The sequence below is a fragment of the Perca fluviatilis genome, chromosome 4, assembly GCF_010015445.1.
Source record: "Perca fluviatilis chromosome 4, GENO_Pfluv_1.0, whole genome shotgun sequence".
NCBI lineage: Eukaryota > Metazoa > Chordata > Actinopteri > Perciformes > Percidae > Perca > Perca fluviatilis.
In genome coordinates, this window is record NC_053115.1 from 11,735,143 (window position 1) to 11,744,939 (window position 9,797).

Here is a 9,797-nt window from a genome sequence, read left to right on the forward strand (position 1 = left end):
AATAGAACCTCTAACTCAACCAATAAGAGCGTTTGCCCCATGTTGGCTGAATCCTGCAGCGGCGCAAGGTTTGAGTCCGACCTGCTGTGTGTCATCCCCCATCTCTCTCCCCGTTTCATGTCTATCCACTTTCAAAAATAAAGGGATAAGCCCCAAAAAATAATCTTTAAAAAAGAAAATGCCCTGGAAGATGGTGGGAAACAGGTTTGGTTTTGAGCTCCCAAACAAGGCAGGCTCCTAATTAAATGAGGAGGCCCCGGGCCTGGCTGTCACGTCCCACCAGCTGACACAATCACACCGTCTAACTTACACTGAGTGACACTTGGATGACAGATTTTGGATACAAGCTGCGCCCGTAAGGCTATCCAGCCAACTTTTAATTCCTACTCTTTTCTTATGATAAGAAATCTCAAGACAGTCAAAGTGGCTTTGAAAGCTGAATTTCAATTTTCATCACGCAGTCAGTGACTACCAGGAGCTTAGACAAAGTGTGTTTTGGGCACTGTTCCATGATGTCTCTGCAGCGAGGAAGCTTTTGGGATAACTGAGTTATTCAAACAGGCAGCTCAGGTTACCAATTGCACTCTGGAGAGCAGGGAGAAAGATCTGGCACTAACCACACCACCTGGCCTTGTACCCTGAGTGTGTGTGCGAGTGTGTGTGTGTGTGTGTGTGTGTGTGTGTGTGTGTGTGTGTTTCAGAGAGGTAAGGGGAATGTGTATTTTTGATTAAGAAACATAAAGACATTTGTGTGTGTTATGTGAATAAAAGAGCAGCTGAATTTCAGCACTTGCCAGGAAATTTCCCCTGAATCTATCACACCACCTAGCTTTCAATAGTTTTCAAAAGCCCACTGTCTGCCATTAGAAATGGTTGGTTTGGCCAAAGTAATACTAAGAGATTAGCCTCAATTACCATGTGAAAGGCCTATGGACCATGCCATTCCCTATCTTACACTTAAACACATCGATTAGCTCTGAGTTAGTGCGGTTAACGTCCGTCCTGTTTCACTTCAGGCCAACTGTAAGTTCTCATGGGAATATTTTCATGGAGTATGAAACGTCAGAGGGAGTACAAAGTTAGCCTTGTGAAAAACAGGATCATAAAACTGCATGCAAAATGGGCAGTTGCTTCCTTTCTGTTGAACCCAATTGTACGCTGTACTATAATATGGTCAAGATAAAGTTACAGCATCTTCAAGATGCTTAAATAAAACAATTCTCATTTTCCATATAGTTTACAACCACACATTGTTTTACATACAGTGCTCAGTGATGTTTTTTTCTTAAAGAGCCAGATTAATCTTGGCTGTCATGATTTGACTAGACAGTGCCTAGGCTGAGCAGCTTGGGCTGAAAGCACAGAGAATATTAAATAAATGTACGCATGGCTGTTTGGTGGTTTGCTGCTGTTTTGCTCTCTATTTGCTTTTTTTATTCATGCACTATTAATGGACCTGTGTTTGGCAAGAAGAACAAACATTTTAAGTGAGCAGAGAGATACAAGAACTTACTGATTAGAGAGAAAAGAGTCCCTATGTGTGTGTGTGTGTGTGTGTGTGTGTGTGTGTGTGTGTGTGTGTGTGTCCTTGAAAACACAGAGAATACACTATCCTGCATATGTGCAGACAGACACATATACATTCTGTGTAAATATACTCATAAAACTAAGCAAGGATGTGTGCATTAATGCTGTGCACCCACATACACAAAATAAAAGAAACTGATTCTGCAGCTTTTCTGTCTACACTAGCTGTAAAAAAAAATCAACAAACAAAAAACTGATGTTTTAATTCTCAAAACATGAAAGATGATCAGTGTTTGTTCATCACCAGAAGGCAATGGCATCTCTTTCACTGCCCATGAAACCCAATCCTTCTTACTCAAAAGCAACAAAAAAAACATCTGATCTGTGCCAATTAGGTGAAACTAATCAGATTTGAGGCAGTAGGTGAAGTGCAGGTTTGGTGTCCTTGTAACCTGAGGTGGCGCAGCTCCATCTAAACAGGTAATGAGCCATTAATTGGCTAACAACAAGATGGCTGACTATTAAGGTAGCACGGTTACAGGATATCATCCTGCTAAACTTGTCTGATCTGTTTGTACAGTCGCTCCAATCCCATTTCAGCTCTCAGGATCTTCGGCCATTAGGGAAACACGCCATCTGTGTACGCCGCCGTCAGACCAGGACAGATAGAAGCTTCTTGAAATACCTGTTCCAAGCTAAAGCATACATCCAGTCAAATGTCCAAATATGGTCTGTGTCACTGTTGAGATTTAAGACAATGATAAGATGTTTGAACAGTTTGGACAAATACCTGCTAAAATACTAGTTTTTCTTCATTCCTGTGACAAGATGATTTAGCCCATTTGTTTGGTGTTTTTTTTTTTTTTTTCATCGTACAGGGGTTGACTTAACATACTGTTTTAATAAGGACACAATGTCCTCCTTGAAAGGCTAGTCATTCACCTGATCACCAAAGGCATGTGTCATATCCACTGCGCCATCACCACCCATATATATGGTATAATTCAGTGGAATCATGATGATCACATTGCATTTTTTATTGTATATATTTATGTTGTTAAAATAGTGATTCCAAGCTAGATGTGTTAGTTTTACATCCTAACATTGATTTTGAAGAAATATCCGTATTAATATACTGTAATTATTTCAACCATAGCGCCCAGGCCAATTTATAGCTGCTAAAAACAATTATACATGATTTGAAGGTCCCATAATATGCTCATTTTCAGGTTCATACTTGTAGTTTGGGTTTCTAGTAGAACATGTTTACATGCTTTATTGTTGAAAAAACACTTCATTTTTCTCATACCATCTATCTGAATATACCTGTATTCACTGTGAAACACTCCATTGTGGCGTCTGTCTCTTAAAGCCCCCCCCCCTTCCTGAAAAGCCCAGTCTGCTCCGATTGGTCAGTGTTTCCGGTTCTTCCAGTTAACTTTCAGAGTCTCTACATCGTCATTGCAGCCGGGGAATGACCTTAATGGCACTTATAAATGCAATATATATGCATTATATATAGTATAGCTGTAACATCACAACTTTTAAAGAAAGAGTTTCTGAATATGGGCTGTATGTCTTTCTCTGTATTGAGCGTTTTGATACTTTCAAATTTAAATTTAAATCCCACTTGTTACAATATGGGACCTCAAAATATGTTTTTTTAAAAGCTTCCTTTAAACATTAAATGTATGTGGTAAATTAAAAAGCGTTCATTCACTGCCTCTAGTGCAGGATAAATATATATGGTATGGCATCAGTTGGTAGCAAAGAGCAGTAAAAAAAGACATTTGTTTATGTGCAACCTGTCGCCGATTATTAATGTTAAATGTGACAAAACATTCAATTTCAGTAAGTCACAGACTCACATCTCAACACATGGGCTCATTAGGAAACTCACATATTAAACACTAGCATAAGTAGACATCAAGAAAGCAACCCAGAGTTTGGCGGAGGTGAAAGTGTTGCATGCATTTCAGCATTGTGCATATGCTACATGTTTGCAATAGTAATGTCTTAAGAAGGTAATATGAGTTAAGAATATTTCCACCTTAATTATTCATTCAGAGTGCATTTCAGTTGTGGGAAACCTTAAGAGCCTCTAGAGACTTGTTCTTTAAATTGCTGCAACCGTATAGGCAGGCTCATTGGCCATGATTTAATGTGCATCTTTTCATAGACCTCAATTATCAATTAACTGTAAGTGTACACCACTGGGAATATTCTCAGTCGTGTCCGCCACATTAACATCCATTAGAAGGGAATCACCTGTCTTCGCTGGAGCTCCTCAGCTGCTGAATGTTTTCCTCTGGGCTGCAATCTGTCATAGTGGAAAGAAGAAGACCGGTATATAATCATTTGGAATTGCTGGTGAAGTTGGTCACAAATCTCAAAATTAACAGTTTGGATCTCACCGAATGAGTGGTGAGCCTGAAGACTGATTCCTCTAATTATGAATGTGGCTGGAGAGTAGAGCCACCATGAAAATACAGCAGATTTGTGACCTCATTAAGTGTTAACATTTTTAGCTGGAGGTCTCAATTTAAGAGCCAAGATCTTAATAATGAAAAACTAAGTTGTGTAATTGCAGCGGAAAACAGAGGTTTGCCATTAAGCTTTTCTGAGTCTATAAGGGGCAGAAGTTTTCTGACGTATGTATCAGCTATAAAAAGCAATAATGACTTATATATTCCATGAATGGAGCAACAGGATTAGAAGCATGTGTGCCAGAAAGCACACCTCATACGGCATTTCAAATGTAACAATATTCATTTTCAGGGTGCTCTGTGTCAAGTCAGGCATGCTGGCTAGTTTATGCTAAGCTAGTTAGCAGCTCTGCTTTCCCTTCCTCTTCCCACCTATTTTAAGAAACTTGAAAGAAGCCACCTTAGATATTTGGTGCGGAAATATTTGAAGTGCCCAATCATAATTAAAATCTAGGTGAAGGGAATGGAACCTAATTAGTTAGAAACAGCCTCTTTGTGTTGTCTCTCGGCTGCCATCACACACTTAATGTGGCCTTTCTGTGCCGGCTTCTGATGTGTGCAACTTGGAGTGTGCATGGTAGGGAGATGCACAATCAGCCTTTTGATTAAACGCAACTTATTTCATTATGATCAAAATTACAGGAACTTGGGTCGTGACTTTCTCTTGATGTTGGCTTTTTTAATTTGATGGGCATGGGATTCGGAAGACAATGAGGAGCAAAGGAGAAAGGGTATTGAAGACAGGGGGAGCTTTGCGGTTTCTAGATGTACAACTCAGCTGCTTTCGTAGATGTCCTTCAAAGTTTAGCTCACTTTGAACCGCATTCATACTTTTCTGCTCAGTGTGCAGGCCTGAAATTATATTATATGGCCTAAAAATGACCACAAAGCTAGTTCCTATTGAATTGTCTTTTAGTCTTTTATATTATTCTTTTCTTTTCTGACCCACACTTTACAAGTGTTTATACACCAAATAGTTTTTATTTGTTTTAGTTTTTTTTAAAACTGATGTTTTTATCACTGGCCTGTTTTATTGTTTTGTGAAGCACTTTGTAACGTGGAGTTTGAAAAGTGCTCTATAAATAAATATTATTATCTTTTATTATTGAGATCTTGCAAAACAGTGTTTCTGTTGCAAGTGCAATATGATGGATATTTGTATGATTTTATAAAACATCTAAACAACTATTGGATGCATTTTCATGGAATTTTGGACATTCATGTTCCCCAGATGAGGTGCAGGACCTACCGAATTTGGTGAACGCCTGAATTTTCCTCCAACACCACCAGCAGGTAGATATCTTTTTTAGTAAATGGAGTCCACAACTATTGGATGGATTCTCATGAAATTGAGTACATATTTGTTCGTGGTGCCCAGAGGATGAATCCTAATGGCTTTGGTAATCCCCCGACTTTACCTCTAGTGCCATCAGCGAGCCAAACTGTTTAATTTGTCCAATACTTTACAACCAAATACCTGCAAAGCTAATGATATTCCCATTAGTCTCAGCTGCACTTTGTGTTTAGTCCTAATTAGCTTATGTTAGCATGCTAACACACTAAACTAAAATGGTGAACAAGGTAAACATTATATCTACTAAATATCAGCGTGGTAGCTTTATCATTGTGTGCATGTTAGTGTGTTGATGTTAGCAATTAGCTCAAGGCATAACAGTGCCTAAGTGTACTCTCAAATGTTGTGAGGAATATAGCAGGTTATAATGAAATCTCTGATTTGCTCTAAATCATACCATTCTGTATGGTTTCAGACACATAAGAAGAGTTTCATCATCAGTGCTGATCTTGGATCAGCTCAGCCCTTTACATCAGGATGAATGAGACACTCCTACTCTGGGAGACTTAATACATTTTGGTCCAGACCTTTTCCTGGGAGAGACAGTGTGTCAAAACATCTTCTTCTAATGACTGCCTATACTTCGTCTAGCTGCTTTAAAACCAGAGGCCTCATGCCAAGCTTTTGCCCATGCCAGGTTTTAGATCTCGTGACAGTTAGAGTTTTAGTCATATCTTGGCAGGTATGCTTATGCTGAGGGTTTCTCTGAGCAGGAAGTTTGGGGTTCGGCTGGTGTTATATTAACAGGGTCTGTCATCTCAGCTGGGCCCAGAGCTGAAATCAGATCTCACACACGTCTCTGCCTAACAGTGATGAATTGTGTTGCCTCCTGAGCGCTGAGAACTTGCAGAACAACATTTAAACCCAAGACACACATTAAAATGTCACTCCTGTGTCTAACGATTGATTCTTTTTTTTCCGTGTGTAAAATAGATAATTGTCATGACCTGGCTCACATAGCCACGAGAAAAAAACAAGAGATACACAGTTTGCAACTAAAAGGTTTAACATTTATTTACTACATATATAAGAAAATCATAATTAAATGAAGTAACGAGGAGTGGCAGCAGACTGATGAGTGAATGATGAACGCAAAGTGTTGTAAAGTGTAAACCTAGCTATTAACCAGGACGAAGCCAACCAGGATGGATGGAGGATGGAGACTGAGCGGGTTGAAAGGCAAATCTTAACAACTCCTGGGAGACTGACCACGTGCTCCCAGTTGCGCTGACTTCGCTCCACCCATGAACCTGCAAGACAGCACAGAGAAAGAAACACAGCAGGCCCTGCTATAGCAGGAGGGCTGTCACATGAAATAGATATATTCTTTGCAATGATTAGGCACTGAGTTGAGTTCTTACTGAAAAACAAAAATGGTTAACACACAAATTACCTGCAGTTTCATCATCTGCCCGGCAGCTGAAGCTTTTGTCATCGACAGCGCCACGGTGCACGTTGTTGCTGCGTCTTTTAGCCCTCTCCAGTACTTTAAAGCTTGGTCCCATCTTGCCCTTGACAGAGAAGCTTGGCACCCTCACACAGTAATTATACCAGAGCTGACGTCTCCTCTTTCCATTGAATTATTGAGAAGGTGAAGAGGACAAAAGATCCCACGTAGAGAGAGACAGAACTGTTCGCGTCCCAGTGGCCTCGGGATAAAAGAAATCCACAATGGACGCTGCTGCACAGACAAAAAAAAAACGCCTGCAGATGTTACTGTTGTGTCTATGTTGTCTTACAGTCAGCTTCACTAAACAACAGTCAGGGTTGCATATGTGATATATGTATATGTATTTTTAAACATGCTAATAACACAACATATTTCACTGTATTTTGAATTACTACTTGTCCAAAAAATCACAAAGTAACAGACTGAGAAACGTGGACAGGAGTTTTCAATGATGCGCACAAGCTTCTCTGTATGCAAGCCTTTTAGGGTAGAGCGCCAGCTTATGCAGGATGTGTTTTACACCCCTTTGGCAATTTTAAACTACAGAAGCATAAGTGATTCCTAATCTAGGGTGCCACTAGAAATACTGGACCCCTTGGAAAACAGCTCAATAACAGCCGTAACACAATACACATGAGCCATGGTGAAATGAGATGGGTATTCCTGTCCTTTTAGGGTTGACAATACAAATGTCAGTACAGCTGACTTCAGTAGTCAGGGTGCCCTTAGTCTAGTGTTGTCATTACACAGGAAACCCTTCCATCCTTATCTGAAGGGCTGCCTATGCTTGTGCAGAGTCTGCAGCTAGTTGTATCTACAGTACATTTACATTTCCTGAAATTAAAAGTAACCAACCTGAGCTGCCACTGACTGTGTGTCTGCACACTCTGTTTCACTTGTCAGAGGAGGTTTGTTTTATAATCTAAAAGCGACTTGTTGTATACAAAAATCAGTTCTCCTGTTTGCAAAGCTGGTGTCCCATTCACTACTCACATTGCATTGTAGCTCTGGCATTTGGTTATCAATTGCATAAATTAGCTTTTTCCCATCTAGTTCAACATTGAACAGCCCAAGGTCACAGAAAAACTATAAAATGTGGTCTCTAGCTCTCATTTTCCCCTTAGGTAACATAAGGTGGCTTTGATTTTAAACCAGGGGAAAGAATTAAAAGAAAATTAATCATGGAGTGAATGAATGAACAAAGTTGCCTAGAAAACATTTGTTATAAGTAAATGTGCCCTGAGAAATATATTACAATAGCAACCACAAAAGAAATCTTTCACCTGGTTCCTGTTCACAAGTCACCCTTTTCACTTCTTCGTTGCCATGGCACCAGAGGGGTTGTAGTTCAGGCACGATTTTGCTTCAGTCTGCCTCCTCTCTCTGTGTGGGATATGATTTTACTTCACAATGGTATGCTTATGAAGATGCAGACTCAGAAGGGACATTGTGGCCGGGTTGGCTCAGTGGGTAGAGCAGGCGCACGTATACTGAGAGGTTTATGCCTCGACGCAGAGGTCCAGGGTTGGAGTCCTACCTGGGACTATTTCCTGCATGTCTTCCCCCTTCTCTCTCCCCTTTCTCACCTAGCTGTCCTGTCAAAAATTAAAAATGTGGAAAAGCCCAAAAAATAATCTTAGAAGGGACATTGAATCATTTAAATATTGTGTGAAACAAATTTAATTGAGAGACTCGTGAGATTAACCTGTGTTTATCAAGATCGTCACTGTGGCTCAAAAGAAGTGACAATATAAAACGTGTATGTACTTAGAGTACTTCTGAATACTTGGATGTATTCTAAGCAATACCACATGAATTGAAATGTCTGAAACACTCAATCATTTCTGATCATTTCAACATTTGTTACACCCAGCTACTTCAGGTTTAAATGACACATTTTGTGAAAACATTTTATGGTTCGGAGGATCTTGTTTTCCTTCTCCTGAGGGGGGGGGTCACACAGTGTCCCACTCAGTGTTTCTTATGTAATCCACACGAGGGAGCTTACATAATCTATTTGATGGTAAGACCTTGAGGTTTCTGTGGGATTGCGCTCGAGGGCTTGATGTTATTTGTTAACCTGAGAATTTTTCAGTATTTCCGTGGACACACAAGCACACACAAAAAAATCTTCTTTTCACTTCAAGCTGTCTTCCACACAGCAACCCATTACAGAGAGAAAAGGTGACATGTAGCAGTAGCACAGGATGTCTGGCCTCAGTTCAGTGCCTCCATCTCAACCCGTGACAGAGCAGTGAATGGCCCTCACTCACAGCTGTCCTAGACTCAGTCAGCCAAGCACAGCTCAAACCTGGAAAACAACATGATATGCTAGGATGCTAAGATGCGCCTGGCAGTGCAATTTTCTTCCTAGAAGAGATAGAGGGACAGGGAGTTATTTAAATGCTAAACAATGCAACCTGTCGCTGTAAGCACAGACAACTTCCTGATGACTTCCTGGTTGGATCAGTCATAGAAGAATGCAGTGCAAGAGGCCATATAAGGAAAGTGGAGAAATCCTCTAAGGTTACAGGGCTGATGTCACAGAAAATACATATACAGCATTTTAATAAACAACATCCAACTAAAGATTACAAATTAAAGCTCCCACATTTTCCAAAATCATCCAATTGCTAAGATCAGTTATGATATTCTAAAGAGTGCTTGATATTTGATCTTATTCCTTTATGTAATCTTCAACAAATGTAGCAGCAGCAACCTACACCATGTATAACTTGAACAGCATGAATAAACTTGATCCTCATTAGCTATAACAGCCTTCCTGCTGAATAACACAGAGCAAAATCAAAGCTGTCTCTGCACTTCATCAAATATGACATACAGCATGGTGCCATATGGAGGATAAAAAAGGTACAAGGTAAGTAGGAAGCTTAATAAAGGTTCATCTACATTAACAACCCACGATTCCAACTCACCACTGGCTGACTTGACATCTAATGAAAGGAGAAAAATGTGTGTG

At 40.0% G+C, this 9,797-nt stretch overlaps 1 protein-coding gene and 1 long non-coding RNA gene across 3 annotated transcripts in view; both read right to left on the bottom strand.

Moving 5' to 3' along the window:
• Window positions 1–3,847, bottom strand: part of LOC120557709 (plexin-A1-like) — a 207,587-nt gene extending 203,740 nt beyond the window's left edge. Inside the window, exon 1 of one of the 2 annotated variants that reach the window (XM_039798261.1) lies at window positions 3,796–3,830. The gene's annotated coding sequence lies outside the window, so the exon portion shown is untranslated. Of the gene's footprint in view, window positions 1–3,795 lie in introns of both variants that reach the window. The other variant, XM_039798260.1, reaches the window with a different exon arrangement.
• Window positions 3,848–6,427: 2,580 nt separating this feature from the next.
• LOC120557711 lies at window positions 6,428–8,308 on the bottom strand. Its single transcript, XR_005639010.1, has 3 exons — window positions 8,101–8,308; window positions 6,761–7,048; window positions 6,428–6,617 (listed from the first exon to the last, which is right to left on the bottom strand). It is a non-coding gene; the product is annotated as an uncharacterized LOC120557711 (long non-coding RNA).
• Between the last annotated feature and the right edge of the window lie 1,489 nt (window positions 8,309–9,797).